This window comes from Rhyacophila brunnea, unplaced genomic scaffold (assembly GCF_057557595.1).
Source record: "Rhyacophila brunnea isolate RB1 unplaced genomic scaffold, BYU_Rbru_1.0 scaffold_16, whole genome shotgun sequence".
Taxonomy (NCBI): Eukaryota; Metazoa; Arthropoda; class Insecta; order Trichoptera; family Rhyacophilidae; genus Rhyacophila; species Rhyacophila brunnea.
The window spans coordinates 16825345-16852935 of NW_028232816.1; the positions used below are offsets into that span (position 1 = coordinate 16825345).

At 34.2% G+C, this 27591-nt stretch overlaps 1 protein-coding gene across 2 annotated transcripts in view; it reads left to right on the plus strand.

Moving 5' to 3' along the window:
• Positions 1-8644: 8644 nt before the first annotated feature.
• Positions 8645-27591, plus strand: part of Jabba (jabba) — a 33007-nt gene continuing 14060 nt past the window's right edge. The window contains exon 1 of one of the 2 annotated variants that reach the window (XM_085943442.1): positions 8645-9052. The gene's annotated coding sequence lies outside the window, so the exon portion shown is untranslated. The remainder of the gene's footprint in view (positions 9053-27591) is intronic. The other variant, XM_085943444.1, reaches the window with a different exon arrangement.

Genomic DNA, 27591 nt, shown 5'->3' on the forward strand with positions numbered 1-27591 from the left:
AACAATCATAGACAAACGCTCAGTCAGTGCTGCCAACTAAAATATTCAAAATTCAGTAGATTTTTTGATTTTTTTCTTTATCGGTAGATTGACAAAAATGTATGAAATTCAACGATTGTGTTTGATGAAAGCGTGCATATTGATATAATCTCACAAGCGTCTTTTAAAAAATCATGTAAAAAATGCCTTTTATTCGTCACAAATATCTTAATGCAATAGGTAATAATAAGTCCAAGGAAATTTGAAATTTCGCTGCCGGGTACATCAATAAAATTATTGTTACATTTTTGTTAAACATGGTTAAATCTAAAGAGATTGGACTCCTTTTCAATCTCTTTGGGTACGTTGTAAATATATGTTATACATAAATTAATTAAAAAAAAAATAGCGGCTTTTTCTTCACAAATTAAAAGACACAAAAACAGCTGTTTCTGATAGTTACAGATACTCAAGATACGGCTTTATGACATAATCTCCTATATATTATTATCCTAAGAGATTTTGGAAAATACACCTACAGCTCATTCAAGCGACATTTTATTGTTATTTTTACATCTTCACTTCGAAATGTGCGCTACCGATTCATCTACCGATTGAATTGAACACATTTCAGAAATTTTCCATGATTTTACATGTACGTGACGTTTATATCCGATATGTTCTTACACATCGTATGCAATAGCCATATTTACTGTTTACGACCCACAGAATGACGTCTTCGTCGCTTAAGACCTTCTAATCCTTTATTTGACAAACGAATTCGATTATTTTTATTCAAATATCGTAATGTAGGCATTGGCGCACTTTTTTCCGGTGAAAAAACCATAATCCTGGTACAATTCACTACGTATAATATCTTTTGACAGGAGCGTGCGCCACTGTCCGCCATTTCATAGATAACATGATATTCCAAATTTGATTTTTTTAAATACTTCTTTGTGGCTGTTACGCACTATTTTTTTTATTGAATAATTACCTAAGTGCAAGAACGTAGTGGTCGCGCGGGGGCGGCGCGGCGGCGTCTTGCGAAACTCAAACATATAACCGTGTGTAAAATGTTCGTAGACAGTGTGTTTTTTGGGGCATAATACACACGGTTATACGTTTGAGTTTCGCAAGACGCCGCCGCGCCGCGCCCGCCAATTGACTACGGCCGAGCACTAAGATACTAATTTCCATAGATCACAATATAGTCATATTAAACTAACAAAGTTGCCATTGCAAACAATGAAAGAAATTAATACGAATTGTTATAGTTTTCAAAATGAGTCATATTGTATAATATCTACCTATTTTTATCGTCCCTATCAACATAAATCTTGACATATCCACTGAGGCCTCCTCAGCCTTATTCGACTCCTTACTTACACATGAATTGTTATATTTATCAAAATCAGTGATATTATATTATTATCTACCTATCTATATATAATGCCATTATTATCACGAGCCTCAATAAATCCACTGCTGGATGAAGGCCTCTCTACGTTGATTGTATTATTGACAGTATTGAATTTCTAATGTTATTTATCTACATATTCATATCGTCATCATAATCATCATCATCATCAACCAGGATCAATCCACTGCTGGATGAAGAGTTCCGCAACCTGATTCTACTACTATTGGTTTAACGAATTTGTGATATTATACATATTTCTATCCATCTTATCATCATCGACTTGAACCAATCCACTGCTGGATAATGGCCTCCCTAGCCCGAATCTACTCCTTTCTGTTATATGAATTGCTGTATTTATCAAAATCGATGATACTATATTTATCTACATATTCATATTGTCATCATCATCATCATCAATCAGGATCAATCCTCTGCTTAATAAAGACCTCCATAGACTGATTCTACTCCTTTTTTTCATATGAATTTCTGTATTTATCAAAATCGGTGATATTATATTTATCTACATATTCATATCGTCATCATCATCATCATCATCACATCGACCTGAACCAATACACAGCCTAATAAAGACCTCCCTAGCCTGATTTTACTCCGTTATGTCATATGAATCTCTGTATTTATAAAAATCGGTGATATTATATATTTTATCTGCATATTCATATCATCATCATCAACCAGGATTAATCCACTGCTTAATAAAGACCTTCCTAGCCTGATTCTACTCCTTTCTGTCATATGAATTTCTGTATTTATCAAAATCGGTGATATTATATTTATCTACATATTCATATCGTCATCATCATCATCATTATCGACCCGAACCAATCCACTGCTTATTAAAGACCTCCCTAGCCTGATTCTACTCCTTTCTGTCATATGAATTGCTGTATTTATCAAAATCGGTGATATTATATTTATCTACATATTCATATCGTCAGCATCATCATTATCATCATCATCATCATCGACCTGAACTAATCCACTGCTTAATAAAGACCTCGCTAGCCTGATTCTACTCCTTCCTGTCATATGAATTTCTGTATTTATCAAAATCGGTGATATTATATTTATTTACATATTCATATCGTCATCATCATCATCATCGACCTGAACCAATCCACTGCTTAATAAAGACCTCCTTAGCATGATTCTACTCCTTTCTGTGATATGAATTTCTGTATTTATCAAAATCGGTGATATTACATTTATCTACATATTCATATCGTCATCATCATCAACCAGGATCAATCCACTGCTGGATGAAGGGTTCCGCAACCTGATTCTACTACTATATTATACATATTTCTATCGTCCTTATCATCATTGACCTGAACCCATCTACTGCTGGATAATGGCCTCCCAAGCCTGATTCTACTCCTTTCTGTCATTTGAATTGCTGTATTTATCAAAATCGGTGATATTATATTATATCTATTTATATTTCCATTATCATTATGAGCCTGAATCAATCCACTGGTGGATGAAGGCCTCTCTAAGTTGTTTGAATATCTGTCGGTCATATGAATTGCTATATTTATCAAAATTGCTGATATTATATTTACCCATTCATAATATCGTCATTATCATCATCAACCAAGATTAATCCACTGCTGTTTGAAGGTTTTCCCAACCCAATTCTACACTTCTTGGTCATAATATAAACTGCAATATTTTTTTAAATTTGTGATTTTATATACCTACCCATTTATTTCGTCATTATCGTCATCAACCTGTATCAATCCACTGCTGGATGAAGGCCTCTTTAAGCTGATTCCACATCTTAAGGTCTTATAAATTCCTATTTTTATCAGATATAATATGTATTGCTTCATTATTTATCAACATTTGTTTCGATATGAATGTCCCGCACCGGGAAACTATATTGTTTAAGGTTAATTTTTAAATCAAAATATTATTTTTAAAATATTATTCTATGGCTCCGAGCATTTATTTTTTATAAACAAAATAATGTTTAAATTTATTTTTTATGCTGCTAACCTTTTTCTATTATGTAAATGGGACCCGAAAGAGATTAATATTAGCGTTATATTGGATCGCTATTTATGATCCGATTGATTTATGACGATTGAGATGTATAATTATTTATCATATTTAAATGCACATACCTACACATATATTGTATTAAAATTAAAATGACAGTGGTAGCAATCGGCGATTGCCAGCTGTTCTGCTAGGCCTAGCAGCCTGAAATGGTGTCAGATGATATTGAGAAGGCCAGACTCCAGAATAGACTACGCACATGACTCCAAATTTGTATTGGCAGTGACGACATGCAGATCGTAAAACTGACAAATCAGCTAAATTTTCAACTGTCTGACGTGAATGAAAATCCATCCCGAAGGGAAAACTATGGCGCCGTCTATACACGCTTTACAATTATTATATTAAAATCCAACACCAAGTCACTATGACGAAAAGCTGTCTGCAAGACCTAGCGAGACAGACTGGCGAGAGCCAGCTGGCTCAGCTAGTAATAATAATTAGGCCCCGATTTGATAAGACTGACAATAATGTTAATCGATTATAGAAAAACAATGAATGAAAGAAATTAATTTTCCCGTCCACCGCCAAAACTAAAAAATCAAATTTTAAACCAACTTGGCCAGGGATTGCAAAACTTTTTACGTACCTACGCGTGCCAAAATTTCCTAAATATTATTTTTCAACTACCTACTGTCTTGTGTGCCGAACAGTTATGGGGGAAAATAGTTTTTAAAAATTCCATTTAAAAAATGATAATGTCTAGATACCACTTATAGAATATAGCACACATATTATAGTTGTCTCTTTTTTCAATTACGCCATACATTTCGGTTCACCAATTTTGAAACTGTCTGCCATAATTATTACTACTAGCTTCACAAAGTTTTTGTTTCTTGTTTGATGCAGTCATTTTTTGTGGTTAGACATGGAATTACTGTATGTTAATATATTAATTATTAGTTTGGTTATGTAAGCACAAATTGACACCAGAATTGCTCTAATCAAATAAGGCATTCTCTTGCTATAATGGTCTCAAGCATTGTAAATCGATCAAAATTAGAGGTTCGCTGGGCGGCATTCCTCGCCGCTGGATGAGGTTAGTGCGAGAATATTACATGTGACACATAAAATCTAAGGACCTATGCAATTATATATTTAAATTAATCGTAATGCTTATTCTTGAAGAGTATTTACCTGCTATTTTTAATACAATGCGACTGTCATTTATTATTATTATAGGTATTTTTTTTTCTCTTCAAACACGTGCCGTGCAAAAACATCTCGCGTGCCATAGGTTCGCTACCACTGAACTAGGCGGCACTATCGCGTAAATAAAATTACAGTAGGGAAAGCGATTATTATTTTTAGCTTTAGACTTTCCTAGGTAGAATATTTTGATATTTCCAAAAATATAATAATTATTGGTAATTTGTATGAAATAGGCATTTATTTAATGCAACGTAAAAATAAATTTTAAGAACTGGTGATAATTTAATTTTAATATATCTACATATTATCAGAATCACTGGTCCACGAAGAAAAATAAATCAGGGATCCTTGACATATTTTCAATTTTAAAGGGCCCTAATTTTTGCATCACTTAATATAAGTACCTGTTAATCAGTTAGTTGTAACCGAATGCAGGTGAATTTCATATTTTTTGTAGTACCTTACCTTACGTAAGGAGTGTATTTAAAAAAAAAAACACATAGTTACGCCACTGGTAGCCGTGGTTTGACCGTTTTATCAATGGGAGTGTATTTATATGTACAGACGCAGACACAGTAAAATTATTTGGGGGGGGGGATTCATTTTGAAAAAAATGTCCATATTTTTTATTGGGTTAGCAGCCGGATGGGGTGTGCTTGACAAAATCTAGCAGGTGCCACTGACTTCAACATTTACCTCGTCTGCGGAATACTGCACTTTTCCAGATACTTACATTCCCCATAGGTAGGTACCCAGATACTACAGTGTTCACCATATGGGTATTACAAGCTGTCGCATCTATACGTGGATATAAATTGCGTGTGGCTTAACGGTGAGTATTAGAATGTGTTAGTGTCCATTTGTGTCGTCCGCGCTATCTAGTCTTATCGTAATATTAAAGAAAACATTGGTTGCCCCAGATAATTGCACCGATTATTCATGAGTGCATTAGAATACAGGAGTGGGGCCAACCCGTTGAGAAGGCTATCTGACAGTCAAATCATCCGGTTCACGATCCTTAGTGCAAGAACGTAGTGGTCGCGCGGGGGCGGCGCAGCGGCGTCTGGCGAAACTCAAACGTATAACCGTGTGTAAAATGTTCATAGACAGTGTCTTTTTTGGGTCATAATACACACGGTTATACGTTTGAGTTTCGCAAGACGCCGCAGCGCCGCGCCCGCCAAATCACTACGGCCGAGCACTTAGTCATGAGGTCCTTACCTTACCGAAACATTCATATTATATTAATACCGAACACGTAGGTATGATAAAATATGAAATGTATGTAACAATACAACTATAAATCGTTCGTTAGTAGAATATCCTAGGTAGGTAGTGTTATATCCCGGGACCTGGTGGCTAGCTCGGGATGTTGGTGGGACCCGGGATTCACAAAAATTAAAAACTAAATTGGTATTTTACTCGAGTTTTATTTGTGTCACTCCGAGTCGTGAGAGCTAAGCGCCAACCCTGGCTCGCTACCATAGACTGACTAGCAGTGTTGCCATCCTCCCAGTGTTGCCATATTTTGAAAGTGGAATTATAGTACAGAGCCTCCAAAATTATAGTATTTGGGGATAAAATATAGTACGCGTTGTCATCTGTTGAAAATGAAAATTTTCCCAATTTTTCATAGTCGGCTCGTTTTTATTAGGAGAAATATTTCGCCGCGGGCCGCAGGTTCCCGATTTTTCATGGTCGGCTTGTTTTTTTTAGGAAAAATATTTATACCTATTTTATATCGTACATAGTACGCGGACCAAAATTATAGTACAAATACTATAATTATAGTACGGTTGGCAACACTGCATCCTCCCCTCACATACTCCTTATTATTAATTAAATACAATAATTCTTACGTGCTAAGTACAAGTTGAATATTTTGACAGTTAATCAAGGAATAATGGACGTGCGTACGCCCATTGTTGACTAGGAAGTCAGTTGACATGGTTATACCTAATAATTATTTTTATCTATCGGGAGAGGCCCAATGATCATGGATATAACAGTAGGTACTTATGTACTTACCTACCTACTTATTACTTCGATTTTGCATTTTATTGATAGGTATATAATATTTACACGTAATGCATCGATTAGGGATGTAGATAATAGATTAACACAGATTAATAAGATAGAAATAGAGTCGTATAGTTCCTATATACGATAAGTCTACTTTTGGTCAAAATTGAGATAATGATGACATTTTTTACTACCGCCAGCTCTCCACAATTTGGTTCAGTTAATCGGTTCCTAAAGGCTATGAATTCATATGAAAAGAGAGTTTCAAAATCACGATGAATTCCTATCGGCGATAAATCCACGGTGCGGTTTGTTCCAAAGGCCGATAAGTCCATGCGACCTTATAGACAGCCAATTAGCATCGAGCATTTGCTAAAATCAACATGGCCGTTGTAGCAGTTCTCGTTATCAAAAGTGTCTCAAGTTTTTAGTAGAAATACAACGAAATAATGTCTGATCTTACCCAGAATGTTGCAAAAGTGGAAGGAAATACATCAAGGAAACGATTCATCAATTAGGAATTATGGAAAAAGAACGTGGATCATCGGGAAAGGTATTTAAAATACGACTATTTTGCATTAAATGTTGGCAAATACTGGGTGATTGAGAATTTCCCTCGAATTAATCAATTGTTTTTATTTTAGTTTATTTCCGTACTTTTTTGTAAATGTTCTACCTGCACAAAATAAAATCTGTGTGAATGTAAACTTCCCTCGTTTCAAATAATGGTTTTTTAATAAAAAAAAATTATGACATTTTTTTCTGTTAAAAATTACTCGCACTACGTTTATTTAAAAAAAAATATTGTGATTACATTATTGATAGTAAGTAAGTGTCAATATTATACATAATGGGTACATTTGTGTAAAAGTGCATATTGTTTTTTCAATGTATGCTTGATCCAGTGCAAGGGCCCAATGGGTTGGGCGAATGGCTAACAACCATTCCTCGAAAAAAAGGGTCTGTTAATATAACCTTCACTCCACAATTACATTTGTGTATCTTTTTTTATTATCACTTACCTAAAAAGCCCTTTAAAGTTACATAACCATGTTAATATTTTTTTGATTTTATTTTAATAATTATTTGTTTATTAGATGAAGAGAAGACAAAACTTATGTTCGATTCGTTCTAATGTACCTACCTATTAGTTTTTATGATAATAAATAAATTTTACAAAATACGATTTTTATTTTACTGACGAAAATTCTCACATCATCAATGAATGAAATCATTCTAACAAATTACTTTTGTATTTATTGAAATAATAATTGTTTTTTATTTACCCTATACTTGTCAACCACTTATCGTTAGTGTTGAGAAACAAAGACCGATAAGTCACACTTACTGGGTTCCTAAATACGATAAATTTGACAGTTAGTTTCAAATGCCGATAAGTCCATCACTCTTTTGTCAATTTCTCCTTTACTGCTACGAAAATGATTAATTTTATTGTGAATATTTGTATAAACACAACACACCACCATAATATAAATTCAATCATAGATTTTCATAAGAAGAAGTAGTATTAAATGAAAATATTTAGTTTGCCAACATTTCATCAAAGTGGACTTATCGTATATACGACTCAATACGAAAGTCAGTCACCATTGACCAAGACCTTGAAGCCAGTATTACTTTATGACGTCATGTCGGCTCAAATGCAAGAAATGTAAAGCGCCCCGAATTTCGTCAAATATTACCAATATTGAATGCGCGTTTCGTTTAGCCTAGGTATGTGACCAACTTTAATGCATAATGTTATGATTAAGACATAACTATTGGAAATAACATAATTTCTTTGCGCGTTTAAATTTTGAATTAATTAAAGAATCGTATCTTCTTAAGGTCCTCTTTACAATGGCACAAGTTAGACAAACTGATGGCGCCCTTTGAAATACCGACACTGTGTCGATAGATGGCAAGCGTTTGCCGGCCAACCTGTTTGTCGCGCTCTTCACAATGATGAGTACCTACCACGTTACTACAAAAAAATCCAGAGCCTACATTACAACAGACCTTTTTTGTGTTCCCTGCCCGTAGTAACTATATCGGAATAAAAGTATTGATTCTTGGAAGTATCGATCAAAATACATCGATACTCTTCACATCCTTATCGACGATCAGTCAACTGCGGCGACCCGTCATTGCCGGTCATACCTATACGATTTTACTGTCTACCATTTCGATATCTCGATAAATTAAAAAAATATATTATTATCGTCTGGTAACATACGGTTGATTTTTTTCTTTTACCAAATTGATCAAAAGTGCAATAAATAAATGAATATAATTTCGGCGCCCTGTGATTTTTTTATAAGAATACCTACGTGAACAAATTAATTAAAAATAAACTAAAAATATATAGTGAGCTGCTGGAATATTGTCATATAGGTAAGAAAACCTTGTATAAATAAATGTAATATCGCTTGATGGGCTGCTACCTAAATTAATAAGTAATTCTTAATTCTGTTTTTGGAAAGAAACATTATACTTATCGATTATTACCTACATGCCTACAATAATGATTATTGTTACACCTGCTTATCGCCATTTAAGTAGGTACAATGCATACAGCATTCAGTTCATTGAAGCATTTTTTATAATCGGTACTAATAATACAATATACTTACACAGCTCGTAAACTTTAATCATATTGATAGAAAATAATGGTTTAACGGCTTAAGCGTCGGCCTATAACGTCGCGGGTGTTAGGTTCGAATCCTGAGTCTGGCAAGTAGACATATATTGTCTTTCAATAATTTGTGTATGAGTCAGAGTATGGATCTAATAGGTTAAGCAAGTGGCTAACATCCATTTCTCGTAAAAACAAAATCTGTTAATACAACCCTCCACTCCATGGCCCCACATCCTGAAGTGGGCCCCCAGGCCTGGATCTTTGGTAGCCCCCTACCTATCGCAGGGTTAAAGGCGGTGTGATGCTCTTCAGAAGCGTTTTCTGAATGGTTTTCCAGGCAAAATTAAGGGTATTCAGTGTATTTTTAGCAATTTTTTTGTATTCTTGAATACACCCATTTAAATTGTGGAGTTGTCGAATATCAACACACAATAATTAATTTAAAATTGTAAAAACACAATCACATATTTTAAAATCTTAATACTCTTGAAGCAAGATTTTGTGATGTACGTTTATCTCACTTATAATATGGTAGACGCGCCACGCAGGGCCCCTGGCTTGACCCCTGTCAGCCCCCCTTGTGGGGACCATGCTTCCTTTTGTGGGGGCCCATAATAATATGATCTTATTAGAATCGAACATGGTCAAATAATAAAATAAAAGCATAAATACCTAATATCAAACATGATATTATATTAAAGTGATGTTCAAACATAATGTACCTTTTACCAATTAATAGTGTAGTAATTTTATTGTACCTAATACCTACTACCGAAGTTGATAGTTTATGGAGATAATGCTTAAAGTTCGAGGTATTGGGTTAGGAAGGGTTGGCCATTTTACCCTGTGAAAATGGTATGTACACACTATTGCATTCTGTTTTGATTTGGTAAAGGTCAGAAAGGTTGCATTTAAGGAAGAATGGCACAGTACTTATTGTCATTGATAACTAAAGCCTCTAGCCAACGTGATTTTGCGGGAAAATACGTCTTTTCCAGTTCCTTACACCTTACTTCATTATTATAAAAATAGGCAATATGTAAATTATTAATAGTTTACTAAACCCGATATACCTAACAATTACATCCCGCCTTTGTGAAAAATAGTATTTTCTACTGCTCGATGAAAAGCAGGATAGATACCTACCGATTGAGTTTTAAATTACATAATACGCTTAATATTAAATTGATCTCTTCTAAATTTGTTTTTTAATTATTATATAGAGAGGATAACATTGGGTAATACAAACCTGTAAATTGTTATTGTTACCTTTTGGAGTAATGAGTCCCACGGTGGCAGTGGCGCACCCAGGATTTAATATTGGGGGGGCCAAGGAGGAGAATGTAAATTAGTCCCATAGACTCCTTTTCTTCTTCACAGCTTAATTTCTCGTTTATCGGTCTTTTGTCTATTGCACTCGGTGTACCTATACCATGGTCCCCACATCCTGAAACAGGCCCTCAGGCTAGGATATTTGGCGGCCCCCTACCTACCGCTAAGATTAAATGCAGTGTGAAACACTACATTAACGTTTTTCAAATTGTGTTTTAGTTCAAATTAAGGGTACTTATACAGTGAATTATTGGCGATTTTTAATACATCTACTTTAATAATGGAGCTGTCGAGTATCGACACATAATAATCAAAAAATATTGCACAATTATATAAGTAATTGAAAATGTTCATGGCCATGAAGTGTAATAGCTCCGCAGGCGACTTTTTTACTATTAAAGCTAATTTATGATGTGTGTTTATCTCACTTATCTGGTCAACCCGACACGCCGGGCCCCCAGGCTAGAGCCCTGTCAGCCCTCCTCAGCCATGACCTACACCACTCCAAAATTCGGGTGGACACCGAGAAATTTTTGACAGTTCCCTTAGGTATTGGGTTTCTAAAAAAACCTGACATTAGTGTTTCGAAATTTTTGTATTAGAAATAATTATAATCTAAGAAATTTTTCTAAAAAGGGTGCTGGAGAATTATTACAAATCATTTTTTTCCGTGTTTTATTGGCTTTCGATGTCAATGTTTAAAATCATTCTGATAATTTTCATGTTTGGGGGGTGGCAGGGCCCATTGCTCCCCTGGGTGCGCCACTCCGGAATTCGGGTGGACATCGAGAATTTTTTGACATTTCCATTAGAGATTGAGTTTCTAAAAAAACCCGACATTAGTGTTACGAAATTTTTGTGTTAGAAATTAAAATCTAAGAATTTTTTCTAAAGAGGGTGCTGGAGAATTTCAAATCATTTTTTTGCCGTGTTTTTATTTGTCTAATCTATTGGCTTTCAATTTCAATGTTTTTGGGGGGGGGGGGCCTTGCCCCCCCCCCTGGGTGCGCCACTGCACGGTGGAGTAGCCGGTAGAGAACCTGCGTCTGAAGCCATGGGTGTGGGTTAAAATTCCGCGTCTGATAAACATCACATCATGTTTTTGAATATGTGTTTGATATATGGGGCAAAGGGCGAATGGCTAACGATTGATGTGATTTCTAATATGGAATTATTACCTATATCTCGTGAAAAGTAACCTCTATTCTGTGGAGGCCAATAATAAAGGTTCCAATGCAGCGCTCGAAATGGAAAAGTTTACGAACCGGAGCGCTCGACAAATTTTCTGAAGATATTTACATAGTCATCAAATCGTATGTGTATTTTATGAAAATAAGTGTGTCAAATTTTCTATTCTATGGCCTATCTAGCTCAGACGGTCAACATATTTTTTCCACGAAACGGAGCGATAATTTTACAAATTTCACGAGCCGGAACGGCGCTCCGGTGCGTTCCGTTCCATTTCGAGCCCTGTTCCAATGGTAATTTACATCTGCTTCGGTAGGTTACAATTTTATAAAAGGATTTTATGTCTTGTTGATGTCAATTTATTCCGTATTATCTTTTTACCCAGTTTTATTAGGCAAATGTTTCCCAAACTGTGATACATGTACCCTTGGGGGTACGCGGTTAATACTCTGCATTATAATAATATAGTAGGTTACTTCTAATATAATTTTTATCAGAACATGATATATATAGCTATAGCGCGAAAAAATAATTTGAAAAAAGGTGTTGAAAAAATTACTTTAGGGATTCTGAACTTTTGGTTCTTGTCTGATTAATGGAAGCCATCGGCTAACACATTTTAAAAATAGCTGATATACTGGATTATTTGTTAGGTTAGGTTAGGTTAGATTAAAATTCTTGAATTCAAGAATTCTTGCCGAAATTGGTTATGACAATTTCCGCTGTTCCCGCCTGGCTACCAGAAACAGATTTGTACCCATAGATTTTACCTACTGCTTGTACCGAACTTTCGATTGTTTTATCAGAAGGTATAAAAAATATGCCGGTTAAATCTATATTATGGGTACCTACCTATTTAAAGTGATACTAAGTACCGACTTGTACTAGCATGTTTAAGTTTGGGAATCACTTGTACAGCCTATCGCTATGCGGTATTCCGTGTTATCAGCATGCGAAAATTTCCAAGTCCAAAGTGAGAAAAAAACACAGCAATTTAGAATCGTCATTCTGTTTTTTTTTTAATTTTCAGATTTCTCTGGGTGATTGTATCCTGTTTATGTCATGTTCCTTTAGTATTAATTGTTATCTGATGAGTTAATGACTTAAACCAGACACCCAATTTTCAGACTTGATCGTATATTATTATTACTATTTAGTGATAAGAGTGATAAAACTGATACCTATGTCTAATAAATAATATCATGTCCATGAGTCATTTTAAATATTTAAAATTTAACAAAATTTAAACGATTAATCAATTTACTACATAGCTGTATAATGTGATTTTAATTTAAAGTAGGTAGGTATATTACATTTATTTGTATAATTGCATCCAGGCTCGGTTTAAGGGCGATTATATAGATTGGGCCTCCCATGGATCGGCTGATGCAAAACAAGAAAATAAAACGTAAAAGAATGAAATTGTAAGAGAAGGTTGGTTTTTAATTTAATTGGAAAACATTTAAAACGCGTTCTCTTGTGCAGTAGGGCCATGGAATTATGGAATAAATTGGTGGCTATCCATTAGGTATACGAGTCGAGATGTTTGTCTAATAAATAAAGATATTCAGGGCTAGGTACTGCGTTTACTCAAATCAATTTTGTTACGCGAATAAATGCGGCCAATTTATTATGTGTCGTCGTTCTTGATTGTACCCCTGTGGGTCTATTCTATACTTATCGACCGCTAAAGTGATAAAGTGATAAATATTATCAAACTTAGGGTAGGTTTGTATCAAAATATTAGCACTTATTGTAACAATTACACGAAGTTGGTTTTTATTGTTGCAATAAGCGCAAATCTTGCTGCTGTTAAAATATCGCACTTATTGCAACAATAAAAACCAACTTCGTGTAATTGTTACAATAAGTGCTAATATTTTGATACAAACCTACCCCAAGTTTGATACTATTTATCACTTTAGTGTTCGATAAGTATAGAATAGACCCACTGATATTAACCACTGGGGACAAAATTGTCCCTCGCAATTCGGTAATAATATAGTCTATGACGAAGTTTTTAGATGCGTAATTGGAAGATCACCCCCTAACCTTAAACCATTTTTAAATGACATGTTATAATATTCACATCCCGTATCTAGGGACAGGGCCCAAGGGCCTCATGAAAATGCTCGAATCGGGCCTCGTACTTACTAGGACCACGCGCTGATCTTGGGGATCAATTAATTCGCAGGTATAGGTTCGATCTTAGGCCAATTAGGTCCCGCACTCTAGGAAGAAAAATAATAAAAAAAATTATAACAATTCAAAGGTTTGTAAATTTTGTTATTTTAAAAATAATTATTGACTTATCGGCGAAGCAAATAATTCGGTAAGTAACCGAACTATGGTTGGATAACTGAATTTAAAAGAAAAGCTCTCATCCTTAAAGTTAAAAGGAAAGGGCGAAAATGGCATATTCCAAGGAAGGTACAGTGGTCTCCTGTCGTCTCACATAATATGAAAGTGAAGCGATTCCGTTAGGAAATAATCGAACCATCCAAAAAGCTCCCAATCAACTGATCGGAAGGGTCGGTACACTTAAGCCGCGTTGACACGGTCCAAGTACGATCCAAGTGGACTTGGATAGGAATAATTAGTATGAAGATGTCTCATCCAAGTGACAGCTTAATACTATTTAATCCTATCCAGGTAAACTTGGATGGCACTCGATCCAAGTACACTTGGACCGAGTGCCATCCAAGTGCACTCGTATGTGACATCTTCATACTAATTATTCCTATCCAAGCTACTTGGACCGCGTCCTACTCATCCAAGTTAACTTGGATAGGAATAAATAGTATGGAGCTGTCACTTGGACAGGAATACATAGTATGAAGCTGTCACTTGGATGAGACATCTTCATACTAATTATTCCTTTCCATTTCTACTTGGATCGTACTTGGATCGTGTCAATGCGGCTTTACACTAATCTGGTTGAACTAATTATTATAAAAATGCACTCATTCCTGAGGAACATGAGAGCTTACAGTGGCTGCCGGGTGTCCCACATTGCGTTGTAGGTAGTGTCAATAATGATTACGGTGAAGTAAAGAAGCTTCTTAATTAAAAAAAAAAACTTGAATGATTCTTCTGATAAAATTGTTACAAAAATATCCAACGAAAGGTCTCCTATTCTAACCACCTACCAACATAAGAAAAAAATAAAGATAGATAACATTTTCACCGGATATGATGTAATGTTTATGTGTATAATAAAAAATAGACTAGCAATAATTATTCTTCTCTCAGTGTGATAGTATAATTATAAGTACTATATTATAAAAAAATGTCATTAAAAAAACACCATAATGCATTCGTAGACATAATAATATTATAACAAAGTTCACTTCGAGTGATAAGTTATAATAATGTATTTAAAATGTTATCTATATTATAACGAGATAAGTAAAGTATCCACCAACCCATCCATATGAACACGTAAATTTAAGTTATGTTTTTATTTACCTACCTATCATAAAAAATACTAGGTACAATATTTACTTAAATACCGAAATAATTAATAAATATATTTTGTGCATGAAGTATCTAAATCAATTCCATTATAACGGAACCAAATAAACGAGATAATTTAAGATATTTTTGTGAAGATTAATAATTCAATCATTTTTGTCTGCGTGTTCTCAGATTTCAGATAGCAACAAGACAAAAATAAATAATATTAATTTAAAGCATTATCTTGACGTTATCTAATCCTGCCGAAAACATTTAGGTACCTACCTACCCAGGTAAATACCCCCGTTTTCCCGGAAGTTTTTAGAATTTTATTGATATCCGGAAAGATAAAAGTTGCGATTAAAAATTAAAGATACCTGTCATATTTTCTTGTTCGACCTATTTAAATAAAAATGTGTAAATGGGTAGTAAAAATACCTTCTCACCTATCAACTAATTACTGACATTTTTATACAGATTTTTAATAAACTAGGTAGATGGAATTCTCGATCGAGGAGGTCAGTTGGGTACAGTGTTGCCATCTTTTTCTATGCTGATTATAGTACAATGGCAAAAAAATTATAGTATTTCTGAAAAATATATAGTACAGGAACATTTTTCGTCTAGAATCCTTTAAAATTATAGTATTTTGGTATATTTGCCGTAAAATTATAGTATTTTCCATTTTTTGCGGAATTAAAATTATAGTATTGTACTATAATTATAGTACGGTTGGCATCGCTGGTTGGGTACCAAGAAACTGAATGATTGGCAGGTATCTTGGTGCCGATAAAATGCGTAAAGAAATATATGTAGATACATTACCTCTTAAAACCAGAGCGTTGGAGCGAAGTTCGGAGCAAGAGCACGGAGCAGGAGCACGGAGCAGTGGAGCAATGGGGTTTTACCTGGAGCACCGAAAATTTGTAGGGCTCCACTGCTCCGGATGTTTTTTTATTATTAAATTTTCGTCCTACAAGATCATATGATCCAATGAAAATATTTTATTTGACACATTGCAACACTGGAATTATTTGAAATACGGCAACACTGCCGAGTAATAAATAACTTCACTTTATTGACAGAGGAGGCAGATATAGAAAGACGATTTGCTGTCGTTGTCAAAAAAAATAATAATGAAAAGACGAAACCTTATTTCAAAACTACTTATTTTTTAAAAATTTTAACATTTGTATAGGTAGGTAGGTACATAATATAATTCAATTTAGACTTTTTCCCCGGAGCGGAGCTGGAGCGAAGTAGCACAAAAAAGGGTCCGCTCCAACCCTCCGCTTAAAAAGAATGTAGCCAATAGGAGTCGAATATAGAGAAACCATCATGTTAATAAGAATATTGTGTATAATGTTTGAGACATTCACGGTTGTTTGTTTTCGTACCTAATAGATTTTTGGGTTGTCACAGCGTGTTCTTCATCTTTCTTTACTCGACATTTTGGATTTGTTGCAGAGGTCATTCTCAATAGATAATGGAGATAATTACGATAGGTAGGTAACCATCTTGTTTTGCCGTTTTGGCTGCGATTTATGCAGCTGTATACACCTTTATCTGTTGTCTCCTAATTTCATTTCAGTTTAGCTGAGTCACACTCAGCTAAACTTTTTTTGTGTTATGTTAAGTAATGGATTTTGTGTAATTATGTTATGGCTCAACCTAATAGATCGAAACATATTGAAAAACAGCATGTTAGCCACATGCTCAACCAATCAAGTCCACACCCTGGATGGAAAACCACAGGTGAATTTGTCAGACCTAGGATTCATATCCCATGACATTACAAGCTGACACGTTACCACCAGTGGCGGCTGATCTAACATCATACAAGTGCACTGCACTGCTTGCATTGCTATGAAACATTGTTCAACATCGTAAATCATATTTTTTCTTCATAGGTTTTTAATATTATCGCTCACTTATTGTAATGCAAACCATAAACTGATGTGCCCATATTGCCAATATGCAATAATACAGGCACTATGCACCGTATACGTCATCCTCACTGAAATCATTTGCGCCCCGGCAATATATTTAGTTTACTTAAAATGAACCCAAAGCTTAGTATGAACTAAAGCCATTATAAAACAACTTAAGCCGGTGCTAATCGTTTTCGCCATGCGTAAGTTCCAGAATGTCGTGCGACGACCGGGCAAAATGACATCATATTGGTCTAAGTAGAGAGCAATTACAGATTTGAATTATGTTATCTGCAGCTTACTGTTCAAGGTCAAATTATGTTTAGTATCATATTTCGCAATCTCATAGAATTCATTATTTTCTAAATTTAAAATCGGTAAGAAATACAATGTCGGTAAGATATTTTGATTTATGTGTACTCCAATTTAAATCCGTGAATATCAAAATAATTTTGCTACCTACCGCATTTCTGGAAAATTAATATTTCATTATCCTGTGTGTTGACTAAACGCGAAATGATGTCGGTTATTTATAATATAGAAAATTATTAATTCATGAATTCTAGTGATATGCTAATAAATCTTAATACTATTTCACAAAGTGCAGTTTCATAATAATCATTATTCATACAGTGTACAAATTGCTAAAGATACCTAATGTACTTATATAGAATACGATGGCTTCCGTTAAAAGTAAGAGGTATTTATCTACTATAAGAGATACAATCGTTTCTTAAAAGTAATGCAATAATGATTTAAGTGACTTGCATCATGTTTTATTAAAAATATAAAATATACATGTAATTTCCCAAATGTCAATAACGTTTTGTCAAACCAAAAACAACGCCGAATTGATTTCATTTTTCAATAAGGTAAGTTTCCACCGCACCCTCAAAAATTATAATCCAAAAAATCACCGGCCGCCACTGGTTACCACCCAGCCATCGATGAGCCTAGTGTAATATTTTCTTCCCTTTTTTAACTACCTAACCTTACTTAATCTTATTACTATGTGAAAGATTTGGTTATTGTACATATGAGTAATAACATATATTAAAAGTATCGACCTAATGAATTTTTTTTTTTGTTTGTCGATTTATGATAATATGCACAGAGTTCACTAAACCTATCAATGGTTTTTATGTTAGGCAATTGTAAATTATGCCAGGTCTCTGTGAATTAATTAAACTTTGTTACTATCCGGAATAATTGTATACTTTTGAAATAGTTTAAGTTTTTATAAGTTTCATCATTGATTATCTCATTACATATTTCTTACAAATTGTAATACCTAATATCAATGTAGATTTCACAGAACAACCGCTTAACTATCGTTAAACAGTGTTGATGTAAAATCATAGACATTCATTACAAAATAATAAGTAAGTACTTCCATACAATTTAATTCTGAAAAATTGCAATCAGAAAAAAAAGTGTAATCTATCTTTTGTTTTTGTAAGTTAGCACTTTTACAAAATCAGCGCAGATATTCTGTGTATTTGATGTAGGACTCCCTTCATTGCCTTCCTGCATAAAATAACACCGTAAATCAGCTATTATTTCTTTTGCCTCCTGTGGGTCTATTCTATATACAAGGCTGCTATTGGTGGTTACCGATGATAGTTTATCATATTTATGTATTGAGATGGTTAATTGTTACAATAAGTTAACTGTCTAAACAAGCGCTGTGCAAATTTTTTCAGGCCGCGGGTAATTTTTTTCTTTAGCAAACATTTCAGGGCCAAAGAGGATAGGTAAATGAAAAGTCAATTAATGTCAATTCAAAAGTAATTTTTTTATACAAAAATAGCACGTGAGTAACTAGTAATAATAAAAACAATAATATTATTAACACATTTTGCGTGGGCTTCAGTACAAAGGCACAGGTACACGCAGCGGGCGAAAACCAGCGGAAATTGAAATAAATTTTAAAACGAATTTTACAAAAATCGCTCTATCTTCCAAAGTATCAGTTATATTTTATTGAAATTTCGAATTCACACTCACCATAATATATTGCTCCCCAGTGCTGTATTTTTTTTTAGAACAAATTGTTTAATATAACATAAGTACATGGTGCTAATCACATATTTACAGGAAGGTTATATAACTTTTTTTTTGTAAAATTTTTTATTCATCATAAATTAATTATGTTTACAATACAAAGATTATACGAGTACTTATACGTACTTATAAGTTATTTAATGGGAGCATCGTGGCTTAGTTGTTCCAAAGTTTGAACACTTCTATTCCAGTTGCTCCACTAGGTGCAATAAATGGGTCAGCCTGAAGGTCGCATAATTCCAATTATTGATATTTAGGATCAACAGAGCTAATATCGATATTGAATGGATCACTGAATAAATTAATACTCAGCTTAAGGTTATCAAATTGAGAAAACCTTGTATTAAAATCTTCAATCAGGGTATCTAATTTAGTTCGTAATCAAGTTTTGTTTTGAAAAAGTATTTTTAATATCTAGTATTATAATGAAATGTTTTCATATTTTAATGTATGATGGGTAATTCTCCTCAATGTTTGATGAAAAATTTGCTGTACAGCTCGTGAGCCGCAAAAAAAATTATGGCGGGCCACCAGTTTGACAGCGCTGGTCTAAACTAAACTGTCAAAAAGTGCTATGTTTTAACAGCCCCTCTCTTGGCTGTGTTAAGTTTTAGAGCGAGATAGACAGTTTTGACAGTTTAGTTAGACGGTTAACTTATTGTAACAATTATAATACCTCAATACTTAATTATGATAAACTACCGCCGCATTGTGTATAGAATAGACCCACTGGTTAGTCACAGACATCATTATCGTTTCTTCATATAATTTTTTGATGACATCAACAATTATTACACCATCACGGTCTTCATTTTCATCGAAATGTCATAGATATATTGTGAGCTGATAATGGAAATTACTGTCTGTCCTTCGGTTTGTTTTCCGTTCCTTGAGATTTTGCCTAAATAAGCAACTGCTTCAATTAACTGGTGGCCCAATTAATCGGAATCATCTGTATATTATTATATATTTACAGACTTTGATTAAAGATACCTTTTTTACCTATCAGTCAACCTCCTAACCAACGAGTGCCTTCTTTTTTCGTGCAACGTACGTTTTATCCTCTTCCACTGGATCCTGCCCCTTGGCGGACTCCTGTCTTCTCCAGTTTCCATGATTTTCTTTATGTTCACTATTGCTCATATTGTAATGCTGTACGTATTTATAGTTATTGTAATGCTGGACGTATTTTCAGGAAATAGTGATTATTCGTAATAATTTAATCTATAGCAAAAAATAATTTATATTTTAAAGCTAAAGCAATTGAACTATTGCTTTGATTTTTAATAGAAAACAATCGATTTATTATCAATATTCAACGAGTGACCTTTACAAAAATAAAAATGAAGAGTCAGCGCTCCAAAGATAACGATGCATCCCAGATAGATATTCTATAATTCTGTACACCTAATAACATACTAATATTCGTTTTGAGAAAAAAAATACCATCGTGCCATGTTATATTTATTGATTATGCCATATTGTTTATAATAAATCATTTATAATCACGAATTGGCAGATAAAATAATTTTTCTTGTAGTTATCGATATTAGTGTGCATTTTTATGACTACAGAAATCCTCGGTGCACATTATCATTAACGAATTATTGCATGGATATTGAAAGTAGTAATAGCAATAAATTAGATAAACAATGAATCCATCCTCCACCTATTGATGGACCACTTCTGTAAGCTTCATGAATTAACATTAATTTAAATGGTTAAGTTGAGTTGTTAATACGAGGGTGGGTCAATAATTCCTTAGAAAAAAGCATTAAAACAGTTTTGATTTTTGTATTTTTTTTTATTTCTCAACATAATCTCCTTGGAGCTCAATACACTTGGTTAGACGTTTCTCAATTTTTTTTAAACCGTCAGAAAAATAAGTTTTCGGAAGGTCCTCAAAATAAGCATTTGTCCGATCGATGACTTCTTCATTTGAAAAAAAACGTTGTCCACTTAGCCATTTTTTTAAGTTTGGGAAAAGGAAAAAGTCACTGGGGGGCTAAATCTGGCGAATACGGTGGGTGGTCGACCAATTCGAACTTCAATTCTTCAATTTTAGCCATTGATCGTAAACATGTGTGAACACGGGCATTGTCCTGATGAAAGAGGATTTTTTTTCTGTTTAAATGAGGCCGTTTTTCTTCAATTTTGTTTTTTAGCTGGTCCAATAAAGATGCATAATAATCCCCTGTTATTGTTTTTCCTTTTTCCAAATAGTCAACGAAAATAATTTCACGTGCATCCCAAAATACAGTAGCCATAACCTTACCAGCTGATTTTACGGTTTTCGCCTTCTTTGGACATGGTTTGCCTTCGCAATCCACTGCTTTGACTGTTCTTTCGTCTCGGGAGTATAGTGGTGTATCCATGTTTCATCTACAGTCACAAAGCGACGAAAAAAATTATCCGGATTGCGTTGCATGAGCGACAACAGGGCTTTAGAGGCCACCACCCTATTGCGTTTATTGTCGACTGTGAGCAAACGCGGCACCCATCTTGCAGAAATATTTTTCATGCCCAATTTGTCATGTAAAATAGAAAAATGACGCTACCTTTTGAGATCCCTGTAACCTCAATTATCTCACTCAACTTTAATCTTCGGTCACTTAACACCATATCGTGGATTTTATTGATCATTTCTGGTGTAGTCACCTCTACAGGACGTCCTGAGCGTGGTTCATCCTTTGTTGATGTACGACCACGTTTAAATTCATTTAACCAGTTATAAATAGTTGCAAGTGAAGGAGCAGATATGCCGTGAACTAAATCCAACTCATTTTTTATTTCCTTTGCTGTTAACCCTTTTATATTAAAATGTTTAATAACAGCTCTAAACTCAATTTTCTCCATTTTCCATTTTTCCATTTTCCACAAGCAAATTTGTACGAGAAACACACAACAACCTGACCAATCTGATTGAAACTTCGCAGCATACTGAATCGGTAGTGCCGCTGCATGAAAACAAACCGCTTACAGTACTAGTCGCGCCACCTGTCGGCTTTTCTAAGGACTTATTGACCCACCCTCGTACATTATACATACCTGTTACATCGTTACGTGTTTGACAAAGATTAATTTATTCTCTGGTATGGCAGAAGAGGCAACAACATAATCCATAGAAACAAAACCAGTCACAACACAAACACAAAATCATGATATAGTTATTAGTAGACAGAACCTGTCTGTATTGGTGGAGCCCCAATCCATACAAGCACGTTTTTATATCAAAGATCTTACACAATAAAGAAAGCGAATAATTTTTTCAATATTATTATTATCGACTAAGTGAAAAGCCCATCGAAGTATCCATCGTTTGGGCGCTCTGCCCTCTTAAGGAAGTGGGGGCCATGATACTATTCACATATATTTTACGTAATTATTTTTTTAATGCGTAATGAGAATGACAGTAATTTGTTCTCTTCATCTGTCATCAACTTCAAAATGATGTTTTTGAAATTGGAACGGCGCAGTAGACCTGAACATATTTCTAGCTTTGTTTTTTAGAAAATAAAAAATTATGTACTGATTCCAAAATGTTTTTGGTATGGTTGGTTCGGTAATGATTAAATAATTAACATTGTCTGAGTTGCTTGTAAATAAATAAGAAAATGGTGGACTTGGCGGAATGGCATCTTGCTTTGATTGCTTAGTCCAGTGGTCGGCAAACCACGGCTCGCGAGCCACACGTGGCTCTTTGGCCCCTTGAGTGTGGCTCTACCACAAATGACCACGTACGGACTAAAACAGTGAAAGATAAAACAGTCAAAATGTCTTAGAATATAACCAACCAGCAAATCGAAGATCTAAAACTGATTTCAGCTTTATTAATAGTAGTTGACGAGTTTTGTGACATAAATGATACAGGACATTGTACGATTTATTTCATCTACAGGTAATAAAGAAGAATTTTTAGGATTATTGCCACTCAAAGGTCAAATACGTGGAGAGGATATTGCAAATGATGTAATTGAGTGCATGGAAAAACATTATATTCAACTCGATAAAATTGTGTCAATTTCAACAGATATGGCGAAAAGTATGACCGGTGTAGGAAAAGGGTTTGTTACTATTTTGAAAGAAAAAATAAGCACATTGCATCATTCGTCAAAAAGCGCTTTGTGCGCAGACATTTCCAAAAGAAATTTACAAAGTTAGCTCTTAATCATCGCCAATATTTTTTTTTGTTAGTTTAGTACGCAGATCTTCTGCTGCATAACAGGGTACGTTGGTTATCAAAAGGAAACGTTTTAAAACGTTTCGCTTCCTTATTTACAGAAATTAAAGCATTTCTCCTTGAGAAGGGTATTTACTATCCAAAAATAGGTAACGAACAATCAGTTGATCTAAAAATTTTATTTCATGGGAGACGTTACGTCTCATCTAAATCAGCTTAATCGTAAACTGCAGGGGGAATAAAACACATGTTTTCGATGTTAAAAGTTATTTCATTCGAAAACAAATTATCCCTTTTTTCTTAAGATTTCGAAAGAGAATCTTCGATTCACTTTCAAAGCCTGCTGAAACATCGCTACGAAAATAATTCTGATATTAGCATTTGCTATTTCAAAACAACACTTTTAAATATGAGGGAAGCTTTTCTCAACAGGTTTCAGGAATTCAGAAACAGCAAAGCGACGTTAGTCTTTGTTAAAAAAAAACCTCTTAATGCTACGGTAACAGAATTATTTTTTTCTTCCTTTAATGCTGATATTGGCAACATTGAAATTTTAAAATGCAATTGCTGGATTTAAAAAATGAAGAACTCTAAATTTCATCGTCTCCGTGCTGATATGGACATATTGGAGAAAAACAAATATGAATATGGTTCATGGCACAAGTAGTCTACTTTGAAAGACCTAGAGAAGGAAGACATGATGATTTTTAACACCTGGAATAGTATTTCTAACTCTTATTATGATATATTGAAAAAACTAACGTTTGTTGTTCTTTCCCTTTCCGGTTCTACATATTCATGCAAACAATGTTTTTCAAGCATGAACCTTATCAAGAGTAAATTGAGAAATCGTCTTATTGACAAAAACCTGGAATCGTGCCTAAAATTAAAAACAACAACATACAAGCCTGACTTACCCAAACTTTTCAAGGAGAATTTAAAGAGAATTGATATAATTTATGTCTCTATAGACTTTTATATAAGTACTTTATTGATTTAATTTTATGAATACCTTACTTACAATTTAATTTTTATCAATAAATAAGATCATTATTAAGTAGGACATCAAATTTTTTTCAGTGTACCTTCCTATAGTTTAATTAAGACTTAAAATTTTAATTAAAGTTTATTAAGTTAATAATCAGTGTACTTAAATCTATAGTTTAAGCTTAAGAAATTTGGCTCTTGAAAGAAATCGCAATCGTTGTATTGTTGATATTTGGCTCTCTTGACCAATGAGTTTGCCGACCACTGGCATAGTAGAATGTATATACTGTTATTTATGGCGTAATGTGGTTTTTCGTATAAACATCTTTATGACTTGAACATTTTAACCAATGCTGTATTTTTACAATGACAGTGTAGGTATCCTGTCTCTATATTCTATATTTAGTATTTATCTACATCTAATAATATTTATCTACATCTAGTATTTATATGTATTATAGTAGTCAACTCTTCTGATGTTTGTATCACTTTGTCTTGTCTTATGGTTAAGTTTGTGGATGTGCATCGTCATCTTCGAAAAAATATGGACTGATGACTCTATCGGCCATAATTCCACACCAAATCGGTAACGTAACCGTTACGAATACTGTACTCTCGAGTAAGAAGTAAAATTCATAAAACATGACAAATTTTGGTACTTGGCAATGATAGAATCAAAAATCTTTCATAGCAGTCTACTTAGAAATAATTGTAATAATCATCATCGGTGGCTTACCAACCCAAAACGAGTCCTAGCGTCCTCCAAGAACTTCTTCCATCTACCCTTATCCTTGGTCAATATCCTATAACCATCAAAATTTGAATGGAAATGTCACTCTGCATCATTTCGCCTCGGACTGAATATCTCGTTCCGCCTTTTATTTACATTGTACAAATGTCACTCCAGTACCTATGTAACTGTACTTCTAAATCAGTAAATAAACACCCAATCGCAATCCATACTACAAGTCTTCACTCATGACTCACCATCCATCCTTCATCGAATCCCAAAGTTGTGACCCCAACATGATCCAGTAAACCTTGTGGGATTCTTCAGTTGGTTCACATCATCCATCAACATCACCCTCAACCCCGACCCCGACGTGGAGAAATAAAATTATATTGTTGCATTATGTTAATATGCAATTAGTGTTGAAACTAATTATAGCACTAATTATTATTGTGAATAATTACTCAAGTCGATACAATAATAGTGTAATTTTATTCATGATGACTGATAAGGGATTGAGGACAAACTACAAAGTATGTGATCGCCAGACATGTCCTCAGACGGCATAATTATTTCATTAAATATTGATCCATATGACCAAGCAATATAAAAACATTACTTATGGTATCAGCAGTGACGTCCCATGGATGTAGGCAGGCTGTGCGTTTCTTAGAGGAGGCAAATTAAGGAATGAATACAATCATAACAACTTTTGAAGGCAGTGGCGGCTTTCCATTTAGCGGACGATACCGTTGCTTCGTTAGAAAGTACCGATGTCTTAAGTTTTTAACAAAATCACAAGATGGCCTCCAAACCTGTCAATGCCTCAGACCTCCATGAACCTACAACCATTGCTGCTTAAGAGTAGGTTTCATAGAAATGCTCTAATCCTCAGTAGATGATATGTCCGTAATTTTGTTCTGCATGAATTTATTATTTTTAATTATTTCCATATTGTTACACACATATAAAACAATGCAGACAGATAAAACACACTTAACAATACTAATAACAGCGACACCTCGGGGGGGTAGGCAGGTCATGTGTTGCATAGGGTTGGCGATTGAAGAAACATACTATTGTAAAAAAATTACAACATTTAAGAGTAGTGCCGGTTTTCTATAAAGCAAACGATACGGTCGAAAGTATCGACACTTAGTTTAAAAATAATCAAAAGATAAAAAATCCTGACAACATATGTGTACCCTCGGAGGCATAGGACATCATGTCCATTTTGACAACTTTACAGGAGAGCATAAAAACGATTTTTTTTTGTGTTTTTTAAGATGTTTTTGAAATAAAACGCATTTGACGAACAACATTATCGATTTTGCACGTGAACTCATTATTTCCTTATAAACTTAAAAATGGAAAACTATAATGTTTAATAAACATGTCCACATAGTGTTATATGCTCCAGAATGAAAATGGATGTAGTGTTGTTTTACACACTACTATTTCTGTTAATATACCGAATTGGAGATATAGAGAATATATCCCTAGATAGAGGAAAAAAACATAAGTATTCCTGTATTGAAAAGTCATTTTTGGCAAAAATGGACATGATGTCCTATGCCTCCCGGGCACAGATTATTAACTATTGTTGTATTGTAATGCCCATTGTAATACATGTTGGCATGGCGGTTTATCGCATAGGCAATATTTACACAAGGGTGTCTCCAAACCTGTTCTCGCTACAGACCTCTACGTACCAACAGAAATGCTATAATTATCAGTAGACGGTGTATATGTCAATTTAAAGATTTTTTTGTGTTGTCTGTTTGAGATAATATGTATAAGTAGGTGCAACAAATTTGTAGACAATTTGAAACTAAAAATGAAAGCGGATGGTTTTCAAAGCTTGCTTAAGGGCAGCTCTTTGCCCAGGAACGTCATTGGGTATCAAAGAGCTTACTTAATAAGCATCCGGCATATGAATGACGAATGCAAAGCTTTGTCAGTATTTTTATTATTACTCTTATCAGTCATCATCACTGGAAGCAGCCAATAAGCCAATGAACTCATACATTTTATGTAGAAAATACAAAAAAATATTGTTTTCCTTACGGATAGAAGCTTTTATAGTTTATAATTCATCAGTTTATAGGAATAATAGATCTTCCGATTCCTCAAAACTGGTAGATAATAATATATACAGGGGGTCTTCATTATCCAAGTATTCTTTATCTGAGTCCCCGCAGTTACGAATTTGCAGCAAAATGCAAAATAAACTATAAAAAACACAAGCGCAATAGCTCACAGTCGTCAACTGTCACTTTCAATCTTACAATTCCACAGTCCTACGCTATTTATGTCTTGCTCACATGTCTTTTTCTTTTCTAAATGTGTCCCAATTAAACCCATTTATTAAGGGGGGACATGCTCAGCGTAGGTCAAAATGGAGCTTTTGTTCTATTTTCAAAGCAT